This window comes from Lissotriton vulgaris, chromosome 5, assembly GCF_964263255.1.
Source record: "Lissotriton vulgaris chromosome 5, aLisVul1.2, whole genome shotgun sequence".
Taxonomy (NCBI): Eukaryota; Metazoa; Chordata; class Amphibia; order Caudata; family Salamandridae; genus Lissotriton; species Lissotriton vulgaris.
This window is the reverse complement of record NC_141693.1, coordinates 864,982,958-864,994,527: the sequence shown is the minus strand read 5'-3', so window position 1 is coordinate 864,994,527 and position 11,570 is coordinate 864,982,958.

The following is an 11,570-nucleotide window of genomic DNA, read 5'->3' as shown; positions in this document are numbered from 1 at the left end:
TTGCTGAGTATCTTTTTCCTCCGTATACGTCACTGTGCAAATGGGCAGGGGGCGTGGCTAGCCAGCCAACATGGCAGACATGTCCGTGTAGGGCTCCAGAGTTTGACCCCTAATTATCCTGCAATTTACCCTGCAGAGGTGTTTCTAAAGCCTGTGCGGTAAGGAGTTGTGCGGGGATACAGCGGGGAGCCTGCGGAGCAAAGCGGATCTCGACTTGGGGCCGCGGATGAAACTGTGGAGACTGCCGGCAGGCGGAGGCACCGAGGCCCGAGATGGAGGGCTCGAAAAGTGCCTGGCAGCCATTGGAGTGGAGGAGCACCGCTGCGGGGCGTCGGCCGTTGCTCTGAGACCAGACGTCCTGCGAATCCTGAGACAGCGCTGCTGGGAGGCACGAGAGGCAGGGCAGCTGGGTGTGATAGCTGAGCGGTGTCATGTGGACGAGGAGCGCGGCAATTTCTGTGGCCGGTAGAGACTAGGGCCTGGTGCCGCCCCCTGTGGAGTCTAGGATCAGCGGAGACTCGCGGCCTCCCCGGTCTCGACTCAGCTGCCGGGTGGAGGCGGACAGCTGCGCTGGTGAGGAGAGTGACTCGGACGGGCCGGGGGAGCCCTGTGGCAGTGTCCCATCATCCTGAGGAGCCAGAGCGGTGGCAGCAGAGGCGGGTGGCCCCGGATGGTGAACTAGGTGTACGGGGACCGCCGCTTGCAGAGCGCACCGACTGGGCAGCACGGCGAACTGTAGGCCGCATTGCCTCAGATCTGCAGAAGTGAAGAGAGACCCGAGCCTGAGGCCCGGAGCCTGAACTGTCCTACATCGGAGTGGAGCCCCAGGTGCGTGGCAAATAGTTCATTTTCCCTTGTACTTGTTTGGTCCCGCGGCAGCTTTTGCAACCGCATTCCTTCTGTGGCCCCCCTCATCTGCGCAGAGAACTGCGGGGGTGTCAGGCGCGGGAGAGCAGGCAGCAGTGGCGGCTCGGCAGGAGCTCTATGACCCGCGATCTACAGCCCGCAGCGCACATACCACACTCCACGACGGTGTTTGAGGTGGCGGCGGGAAGGCGGCGGAAAACAGCAGAAGCGGTCCGGTGCGGTGTGGCCATCTCTGCGGGCGCTGCCATGGCCCCAGCTTCCAGGCTTCAGGTGCACTTGATGCTCATCTGCCTCTCGGCCCTGCAGGGAGAGACCAGATACTTGGAGGTGAGCAGCGTCGCATTCCTTCTGTGGCCCCCCTCATCTGCGCAGAGAACTGCGGGGGTGTCAGGCGCGGGAGAGCAGGCAGCAGTGGCGGCTCGGCAGGAGCTCTATGACCCGCGATCTACAGCCCGCAGCGCACATACCACACTCCACGACGGTGTTTGAGGTGGCGGCGGGCAGGCGGCGGAAAACAGCAGAAGCGGTCCGGTGCGGTGTGGCCATCTCTGCGGGCGCTGCCATGGCCCCAGCTTCCAGGCTTCAGGTGCACTTGATGCTCATCTGCCTCTCGGCCCTGCAGGGAGAGACCAGATACTTGGAGGTGAGCAGCGTCTAATAGTTAAAACCTTCTTTTAGATTTTGTCAAGTAGAAACAGTGTGAGCCCTTTTCACTAGCGACAATAAATTGGCTACATTTTTGCGGACGAGCAAAAAAAAAAAAAAAGAAAATCTATTTTGGGCAAACCGGGTGAAGTCTTTTAAGACACTCTTTGTTGTTCTGACTTCACCAAGTTATGCAAATGAGATGTTAATTGGCGTAATTGTATCTTAAATTATGCCTGTGTCTGACCCTCCATTGGTGGGAGAGTGTGGGAATCAGGGCAACTGGTACTTGAAGCAGCTGCACTCACTGGCTCCTGAACGCACAGCCTACCAGACTACTTTCGTGTCTTTACAATTTGTTTTTATGAGGTGATAACATTTTTACAAATACCATCGTTTTGGGGGGTTTTGTATTGTGACAGTCTGACATTTTACAACTGCCTTTCTGAAAACAAGAACTATGCGGTTGAGCTGTAACGCATATTAGGCAGTGAACAGAAATTGAGATGCTAATGAGGTGTGGGGGGAGTCACAGAAAGTTTTGATAAATGCTATACACACACTCTAGCTCGCAGTGGACAATGAACATCTATGCCAGGGTTCAATAATACGCAACCTCTTAAATTTATCATACTGGCAGTGTTTAATAGAAGGGAAAACAATCTCCTTTTTGTTGGCCCTGCAGCAGAAGGAACCGACATGCCACAAGCAAGCGTTCCCACGTTCTGTTGTCTCCGTTGCTATCCTCTCATGAATGTGGGGGTCTCTTGTAAAAGTGACTACTGTACACCTTAGATCTGGTGGCCTCTGAATTTTTATTTATGCAAATATGTATATCAGGGGGCTGTCTTTGCACGAATCCAAATTACAAATGTCTACAATGGAAATATAGGATGGATTTGAGCTAAAGGAAGAGAAACATAATAGAGATAAACAAAGAAGGTGTTGTGTTGACCAAATTAATATTTTTGGAGAGTTCCTTAAAGTTAGCCCTGCCCTCTCTCCAGGGGCAGGGCTAACTGCGCTGGAGAGAGGGAGGCCTGGAGTGAGATTTCTGCACTAGGGCTCAGGGGATGCAGAGGGGAAGCAGGATGAGGGCGAGGCACCTGGGAGTGGGGCTGGTGCACCCGGAAGAGGGGCGCAGGACACATGCGTCAGGCAGCGAGGCTCCTTCGCCAGGGTGAGAGGTGTACCACCGTGGGGAGCAGGGTGGGGGTGTTCAGTTGCACAAGGGAGATAGACACTGGCACCTGCAGCAGGGAAAGGGGCTCCTGCAAGGGGGGGCTGTGAAGGGCAGCTGCACGAGGAGACAGAAATGGGGCACCCGCAGAAGGAGTGAAGGGCAGCTGCCCCGGGTGAGGGGCACCTGCAGCGGGGTAGGAACACGTGCAGCACAGAGCAGGGCTTCGGATGAGGGAAAGTGACTGACTGGTCGATAAGAGAGCGGGCGCAGCAGGAAGACACCCGCTGGACCAGGGAGACCAGGGCGGCGACACCGCGGCGGAACCAGGGCTGCTGCCTTCAGGACAGGGTGGCTTGCTTTAGCATGAGGGTGGGCACACGTTGCTGCACTGAGTTCATTGGGCATGCAGTTGGCAGCGCTAGGTTGGGTATGGCAGCACCAATGTGGCCCTGCTGACTGGACCAGGGCGAGGACTGACAACGCAATTTCTCTTTTCAACCTGTGCCTCACAACAACCAAGTGCGTCCTTGTAAAAGAAAGCAGTAGTGACCGGGGCCTTTCTTTTAGAGGGGCACTCCTCTTAAAAAAAAAAGTTTTCTCAGTCCCGTTTACAATTATGCTGTTTGTTATGAGGTGATGCACAACAGATACTTGAAACTCCACGGGTCTGCAACAGGGCCTCTCCTCTTGATACTCTTCTGCAGGAGTAAATGCACAAGCCAGTTTTCATTGTAGTGCAAAATGATAAGTGAAATAGTTGCAATACAAATCGCATTTGCGAGAGATTAAGCTATTGCCATTGTAAATGACAATGCCATTTATTTATCTGTTTTCAAAACTAACACATAAATAAAAAGTTTGTCATTCATAATGCCAATAGCTCAAACTTTTCCAAAGGCGAAACCGTTGCATTGTAAATGCTTGTTTTAGTGTGCCAGCCTCAAAGTAAGAAGTTGTCACTTCAGCCACCAAACCATTCCACCCAAGGAGAATAAGGGAGCAAAAAAGAAAGGCAAGAAAGCCTTTTTATGCATATAATGACTCGAGGTGGCATCATGGGTGTAACTTCAGAGGGTGTTTGGGGTTTCACACCCGCCAAATAAATGCATAGTGGGCTTGGTAGTTGGGTATGGGAACTCTGAGTCGAGTCTGGTACCTCCGTGTCGGTTTGTCTCATTGTGAGCCAAGAATGAAAGAGAAAATAGTGAACTTAGATGATTGCGAGAGAGAATGAGAGAGAAATAGACAGTAAGCGAGATAGAGAGAGAGAGAGAGCGAGAGAGAGAGAGAGAGAGAGAGAGAGAGAGAGAGAGAAGAGAGAGAGAGAGAGAGAGAGAGAGAGAAAGAGAGATCCATCTGGAGACTGAATTTCAAAATGTGAAACCAGATAACCTGGAATCAATACTGACTTCCCTGCTTGTTCAAATGATGAAATCCTAGGCAAATATTTTATTTCACAAAGTCGCTTCTTTCTTTATTATCACATATGAGCATACTTTTAAATATTTGAGTTCAGTACGTGTGCTGTACAAATATCTGTTATGTTTGATTTAATAGACAATAATGTTGCTCCATTTATAATAAGAATCTAGTCCACGTTTAGGGTATGCATGACTATTGACTTGCCTCTTAGTTCACTAATGGCATTGTCGTAGTGAGGCAAGCCACAAATGTTCTAAAAGCTATCACTTTTTTAATAAATGCCTGTCTATGCAGTGATATCATCTGATATACTAAGGTGAAACGCTTCCACATGTTAAATTTATACACTTTTATGGATTTTGAAGAATTCGTATCATAATTTTACATTAAGTTTTTTTAACTATATACATGTCAAACATATCCGTGACTAAGCTCATGCACGGACTGCTGGAGCTAAGCCAAATTAATGGTTCGGGTCTGTCTTGGCTTGCCCAATTAATTTGCCTGTGCATCCTCCTCTATTTGCAACTCAGGCTTAGTACATGGGAGTGCCAGTCACTTTATAAAAAGATTTGTGAAAGGAGAGGGCTAAAACATGGAGCCTTGCCCACATGCACCCTTTTTACATACCTACCATAAAGGCTCCTTGTAGCATAGACAAAGAAAAATGCATGCATTAAAAATACATTCCCAATAAGTGAAGCCGGGAAAGGGAGCTCCAGGTTGTTGTGTTGTACATGACTGTATTCATGATTTCCCGGGGAGAACTACAAGGAAGAGGTGGGACGGGCTGTGATGCAGCTTCTGTGGTTGTGTTTAGGGTGTGATACCCTTCAAATGCATTTTTGGTTTGTTAGTTGGTTCTGGAGGCCATAAGTTGGTTCTGCTATGTCTGTGTCAGTTTTGCATGTCGGTCTGATTTCACTAAGAGTTTTAACTTGTTCATTTTTCGGATGTGGATCTCAAATATATATAGTGGCTTGTTTATCAAATAATAGGAAATCTGCACCCCTATAAGTACTCTTTGAATGGGTGCAAATGTAATACTTTTTGGAATTCACAAATTTACTGCTTTTCCTAATTCACAAAATTTGGCAGAAGCAGGCTTGGAAAGCTGCACCAGTTTTAAGTTTCCAGGCATACTACTAGAAAGCAGATACCCACAAGGTGATAGGTTGCATATTTGCAAATAGTCTAACCAGAGGCAACAGCTTGGGTTAGTGCTCCAACATGGAAACAGTCCATCCCTAAACGTGGCCGCCTCACCCTCCACCCTGCAGGCCACAGGTGTTTTTGTTCAGTTGGGAAATTCAAGATTCACGCCCTCCCCCAAATCTCACTGACTAAATTACGCCCCTTAGTGGCATATTTCAGATCTTCAGATGCAAACTTCAAGGGTGAAAATAAGGGAAATTAAAGGTTTAAAGGACTGTGCTGTGTCATTGTTGAATGAACTGGAAGGTTGAACAGTCCAGCTGGAATATATGGCAAGAGCATCACTTTTCTGTGTTCTGGAGGGTGCACCTCTGTTGACAGCAATACAGAGAAGAGGTTGCTGTCTGAGACATTATCCTGTGTGGTTATATTAGGTGCTTGGAGAAAAAGGCAGCAATTATCCAGGTCGGACTGGCCTAAAGCACCAGGTGGCAGGGCTAGAAAGGATGATCTAACAGGTCAATGTATGGACCAGTTGTTGGCTATTTGTGGGCTTGTTTTATGGTCTGGTGGGCTGATTTTACTGCTGATTTCCGTGATATTACCATAGCCATTGCTGCAGCAAGCACAAATTCACACAGCCCACCACACCTTGCAAACAAATCTTTACAGCATGTCTTTCCAAACCGCCCAATTTGCAGAACTTGAGCCATATTTTTTGCTGAATAATTCGCTGTTGGGGATCCCGTTTATTTTGGTGCCTGGGCTTATTTTCTTTGCTAGTCCGACCCTGTCAATTACAAGACTGAAATCGCTTTAATTGTGGCCATGAGTAATCCCTCTGGAAGAGAACTGTTGCTTTGTGAACTCTAGCACCAGGGAACTGTTCTAATGGACGCAAACAGATCCTGGTTATTCCAGACTACTGGCCATGGGCGTGCCCGTCAGTGCTCGTCAAAGCCCGGACAGGGCTGGGCTGGGCCACCCCCCTAAGGCCTGCAGCGAAATTCGCTGGCATTCACGATGGCATGTAGCCCATGGTACAGTGTTCTGTCTTCTTATTGAAGCAACAAGAGTGGTTGCTGGCTGGCAGGACTTGCTTGGTCTAAATTACGGCCATTTATTCTGCATACCTTACTTCTGTGCTTGATATACGACTCCCTGCTAACCAGGTCTTTATAATGGGTAAGTGAAAAGGTGCTTCAAGTACCATACTTCCCCCGTACCCGCTCAACAATTGACAATTATCTAACCCGAGCTGTAGCCATGGTTACAAATGAGATCCAGTTGGCAGAGAGTCGCCTTTCCCTTACACCGGAGGAGATCACCCATCCACCCACTGATCAAAGTCGCTGTGATCTGCTACCAACACAGAGTGTATCAGTGGCAACAAGCCCACCTGTGGTATTACCGAGCCAGGTTTGTTCCGTGTTGCTGGTCCATAATGTGGGTGAAGGTCTAGACTGTGTGGGGTTTGTACCTGGAGGGGGACCTGTGTCTAGTTCAATCAGTATGGATGGTGGTGATCAGCTTTGCGATTCTGAAGGGGAGAGCGGCCCAAGAGCTAAGCGGAGGAAGAAAACTGCTAAATCTACTAAGCCAAGAAACTCTGTCAGAACCAGCAAAATTCCTCCGCATAATAAGGCTACAGATGGAGTTCTGTCTGGGGGATCAGTTTAAGTTACCCAGAACACTTGGGGTGGTCTGAGTAAATGCTTTGGTGACGTCTTGGACTCAAAGTTACGCCGCATTTTAGATCAATTATTTAAAATTAAATCCAGGTCTTCCACTTGTACCCAGTACTCGGTTTCCGATGCTACTTCTACTATTCCTACTCAGAGCAATGCTGCCTTACAACCACATGGCAATGTACCCACAATCAATCCTGTTACACAGCCGGCATCCCGTGCTCCTAATCAGACCATTCTTCCTGTGATAGACCTTCGCCCAGCATCAGCACCGTACGTCATTGCACTGATAAACGTGACCAAGCTAACAGGAATCAACATGGAACCCACCAGAGGCCTAATGAATAAAACCATCCATTGGCTAAATAACAACGTTACTGGTAACTGGGACACATCTAAAGATATTCTGATAGCTAGACGGGTGGGAAGCATTGGGGGCAGCGGCCTTGGAAATAATGGAAATGTTGTGGTGGTAAATGTTCGCACCCCGATGCTAGTCAAAGTAATACAGCACAAAGCAAGTGTGTGAATGGTCAAAACTAGTTCCATCAAGATAGTCCCACTTGGTTTTTTCTATCAGCACTTTACGAATCAATATTGTACTCCTAGGAGTCTGGGTCTCTGGGACTCTGTGATGCCTAGACCCCTTCCTTCTTCATCACTCCATTTGACCAATAAATTTGCTCCATTGGCTGGGCTGGAAGATATTGATTGACGGTTTAAAGAGGTGGTTGTCTGGTCTGGCCTCCAGGATGTGGATGGGCCATCTGATAATATAGTTTTTGCTACCCAACTGCCACCCTCCACCCATCACAACCCTCTTCCCACGGTGTCTGGACCTATGGAGAAGGTTGGGGTTCCTTGTATTTCGAGGTTAGTGGTACAAGCAAATATCTCTCTCCCACATGATCTCTTGGGTGTAGGACCCTGCAACGAGAGCACTGAGGAGGCTCTTGCTAGGTTATCTTCTACTTCACAGCTGCACTCTGGCCCCCTACAGAACATTTTCCCTTTAGAGGCCAGCCTATGTGGGGGAACGATAAAGTTCAAATAGACAGCGTATGCTTGAAATTTTTAAGTTGGAATATAGCGGGAGTAGCATCAAAGAATATGTTGGAGGGGTGGCGATCCTTTATTTATGATTGACATCGTTTTTTTGCACGAAACTTGGGAGAGCAAAGATATTATATTTAATAGGTTCACATGTTTTAGCTTGCCTGTTACTCCATCTACAGCAGGTAGAGCAAAGGGGGACTGACGGCTTGGTTCAAAGTAGAAATTGCTGGTCTGATTGCACAGATATCACATGAACAGGGGGAAGCACAGGCTTTTTGTCTTCCTTGGAATGATAGTAATAAGCTGTATTTGACAAATTTATATAATAACAACTTTTCTTCCAAAGGTGACTTCCATGGTCTATTTGTGCTGCTTGACAAGCTTGTGGATAGAGAGGCTGGAGTGGATTGCCCTTTTACGCTGTTGTTAGGGGTCTTCAATGCAAAATTAGGGTATCCGCATTCCCTTTCCCCGACTACCTTTGAGCCAATCTCCCAAGAGCCGGACCATAATATGATTATGCTAGGGGCGGCCCTATTTTCCTATTTACTAGAATGGGGTATGGTTAATAGGGCCCCTAAATTGACAGACCAACATATTCCCAATTTTATAGATGGGGTGCAGGAAGCGTTACTGATTATATATTTGTCACTTGGCAAAGGTTTCCCCTTATTAAAGACTACAAGGTTCTTATTCAGTCCTATAGCGATCACAATCCTATTTCTGCACAGATAGTGCTACCATATATGGGCAAAAAGCCAAAGCCTCCGCCTGCCAAGGCACTATCCACTAAGGACGCAGGGCGTAGGGTGGTATGGCGTTCAGCGAGTATGAGCAGCATAATGTCCCATGTGATACCTATTAGTTCTGTCCTGGTGCTTTGCTGCAATTGTACGACACTTGACTCAGCCCGTATCCTATCGAGGTTTGTACTAGATAAAGTCAAAATTCTACTCTCTAGTCCCAATACCCAGCCACATCTTCATGCATATTCTTGGTTTGACAATGCCTGTAGGGGAAGGGTAAATAGGGCGGGCAGGGGTAAGGAGGAAAGGTGTAGGGGGAAGGAGGGAGATAACGGCAGGCGAGATGAAGGAAGGTGTGGCATTGTGAGCGGTCTAGTAGTTGGGTGGGTGGAGTTAGTGGGCTGGGGGAAAGAGAAGCCAAGCCAATCCTGGTGGGCATGACCCACCTGAGGCCCCCAGAGCCATTGACTCTGATAGCTGGTGAAAGTATGGGTCCACGGTGGCAGGAGTGGGTTGAAGACTTCGAGGACTACATCAAAGGGTCCAAGGTGACAGTGGATGAAGACCAGTTGATTGCATTGCGTAATTTAGCTGGAAAAGACATTAGCAAAGTAATAAAAGAACTGCCCCCGGCTGAAACCGGGACGTATGCCAAAGTTCGTGAAGCCTTAAACAAAAAGTTCCTGCACAAGCGTAATGTTGATTACAAGAGATACATGTTTCACCAGGCTCGACAGGACAAAGAAGAGCTGATGAGCACTTACTTAACACGACTGCGCCGACTATCACAATATTGCAATTTTGACACATTTTCCACTGAAGATGCCATACGGCTTCGAATCATTGACGGGTGTCAATCCGAAGCACTTAGAAGGAAGCTGTTAAAGAAACACAAACTTGATGAAATTGAGGAGATGACAAGGGTGCACGATCAGGCCGAGAAGATGGAGTCAGGGCGTGCGGAGAAAAGAGAGCAGGCCAACAGAGTCCAGAATGTCAGATCCTGCAAGCGTTCCAGAGAAAGGTCCAGAAGAAGCAGGTCATCTGCCTGGCACCAGCAAGCCGGACACAGGCGCCCTGAAACCCGTCGGTTAGACAAAAGGGTGGATCGCACCAAGAAATGCTATTGTTGTGGTTATGAGCTCCCACATACAGACGCCTGTCCTGTGATGGACCAGCAGTGTCGGAAGTGCAAGCACAAGGACCTTTTGGAAGTTATGCGTGGAGATCCTCGAGGTGAAATGAGGAATGGTGCTGCTCGAACGTCCAGGCTGGGTGCTCATCGTCACCACGTGCGAACCTCACAAGATCACACTCAATCATTGCCTGAGTCCCCAAACTCTAGTAGAGAGTCGAGACGATCTCAGTAGGTCTGCAGATCGTCGTCCCGAGAATTTCAGTCACCATCATGCTTTAGGGCGTATGCGCGCTTTATAAATTTTAATTAACATAACATCATGGGAACCTAAATACACCAATGAATATGCAAGCATGGTGGCTAACCCGGACCAGTTGAAAAAGTACCCCCGACTCGATATCCTCATAGGAAACCATAGCACTAAGTTTGTGCTAGACAGCTGAGCATCGCTAAATTATCTCCCAGTGTATAGAAAGATGAAACCAATGCCCACCTTGAATCCAGCACATGTCCGGGTGTACACATGGATGGCTAAAGAGCCACTGAACTGTCTTGGGCAATTCCCCACGACCCTTCAATATAAGACTATGTCCATATCAGCTAACATACATGTTATTGAGGGTCCAGAGGCGGACTGCTTTCTCAGCTTGCCGACCGCTGAACGCCTTCGCCTAGTAGAAATTCTGTATCAAGTCAACAATGATCCTGATATAATTCATAAATTTCCAAAGTTGTTCTCCGGCCTGGGGAAGATGAATAAGTGTCAGATTAAACTTCACATAAATGAACAAGTCCGTCCTGTTGCTCAACACCCTCGCAGGGTGCCATTCCATCTCCAGCAGGCCGTCGAAGATGAACTGCAAGAGTTTCTGAAAGCTGACATCATTGAACGTACGCATGGTCCCATGCCCTGGGTGTCACCGGTAGTGATAGTTCCCAAGAAAGGGACGCCCGAGAGAGTGCGCTTGTGCGTGGACATGCGAGTGCCTAACATGGCCATAGAACGGGAGCGCCATCCAGGGCCCCATCTGAGTGACAAGATATCTGCCTTAAACGGCGCAAAAGTGTTCTCCAAACTTGATCTAAATAAAGGCTATCATCAGTTAGAATTGCATGACAAGTCGCGATACATCACGACCTTTGTCACACACCTGGGGTTATTTCGCTACAAGCGATTGAGTTTTGGCATATCCTCAGCAGCGGAAATATTTCAGGAAGCCATTCGTCAAACCATTCACCATATACCCAACACCCTGAACTACAGTGATGATATACTGGTGTATGGGTCTACCACTCAAGAACATGACAAGGCACTAGATCGAGTTTGCCATGCATTGTCGGAAGCCAACCTGACCTTGAATTGAAAGAAATGTGAGTTTCACCGGTCCACACTCAAGATATTCGGGCACATTTTTTCAGCAGCCGGGATGAAGCCTGACCCCGACAAAGTAGCTGCCATGAATGACGCCAACAGTCCACAGGACATTGGAGACATCAGGTCATTCCTGGGCATGGCCAGTTATTGTGCCAGGTATATCATAGACTATGCTACCATCAGTCATCCTCTTAGAACCCTCACCAAGCAGGGTCAGCCGTTTGAATGGACCCCCAATCTGAGCGAGCCTTCTGCGAGATCAAAAAGGCAGTAGAGTCTGCCTCCAACCTAGCAT